Consider the following 942-nt stretch of genomic DNA (forward strand, 5'->3'; position numbering starts at 1 on the left):
TGATAGGGGGAGGTGTGGTCTTAATTTTTGACATGCATGGCCTTAAAAAAGTCTGAAACAGTAAGAAACTTGTAGGAACCCTGTATGAATTAGGCTAGTTAATTTTATTTTATTTTTTATTAACCTTTATTTAACCAGGAAGTCTCCTTGAGATTAAGAAATCTCTTACAAGGGAGTCCAGGCCAAGAGGCGACTAAAAAACAAATCAATTACGTTAGAAAATAAAAACATTTCATTTAAAAACAGTTACAAAGAAAATCATCTTTCTCTTGTGCTTTCAACGTGGATTTAAAATCATTTAACAGGAGAAGTTCTGGAAGTTTAAAACTAAACTAAGCACTAGCTAATAAAAACGTAAAGTTTTCAAAACTAAATACATGACAACAAAATTACTCCCATTGAATTTGTGATAGAAACTGTGTTGATAGTAGGGCTAGGTATCGATTAGAATTTCCATAAACGATTCGATTCACCAGAGCCTTAACTGATTTGATTCCGGTTTTTTTCTATTCTTTCTGTCATAGTCACATGGCGAGATAGACCCAGACGCTGGAACCCGGAAGGATGACGAGAGGAAGAAGTAGTTAGAAAGTATTTATTGTCTGTGGAGAATGTGGAGCTGCAGCCGGGACTTGAATGGAGTTCCAAATTTGAGATGGAGAGTGAAGATCTGAGATGAACTGGAGCGGCAGGGTGAACAACCAGGTGAGTTCAGCAGATGGTGCGTGGCGAGGAATAAACTTGGCATGGCAGAGTAGACGAGACGTAGCTGGACCCAGGTCGGCACATGGAGGACAAAGATCGGGTAAGGCAACGAACTGGCGAAGAATGCTGGGGAAGGTTCCTCTTAAGTAGACCGGTGAAGATGATGAGTGCCAACAGCTGGGGACAATCAGGAGGTGGAGCAGGAGCACAGGTGCAACATGACAGTACCCCCCCCCC

At 41.4% G+C, this 942-nt stretch overlaps 1 protein-coding gene across 1 annotated transcript in view; it reads right to left on the bottom strand.

The window, feature by feature from the left end:
• Positions 1 to 942, bottom strand: part of LOC112138826 (all-trans-retinol 13,14-reductase) — a 96104-nt gene that overhangs the window by 24824 nt on the left and 70338 nt on the right. The gene's annotated exons all lie outside the window — the stretch shown is intronic.

Source organism: Oryzias melastigma, unplaced genomic scaffold (genome assembly GCF_002922805.2).
Source record: "Oryzias melastigma strain HK-1 unplaced genomic scaffold, ASM292280v2 sc00250, whole genome shotgun sequence".
In the NCBI taxonomy this organism is placed as follows: domain Eukaryota; kingdom Metazoa; phylum Chordata; class Actinopteri; order Beloniformes; family Adrianichthyidae; genus Oryzias; species Oryzias melastigma.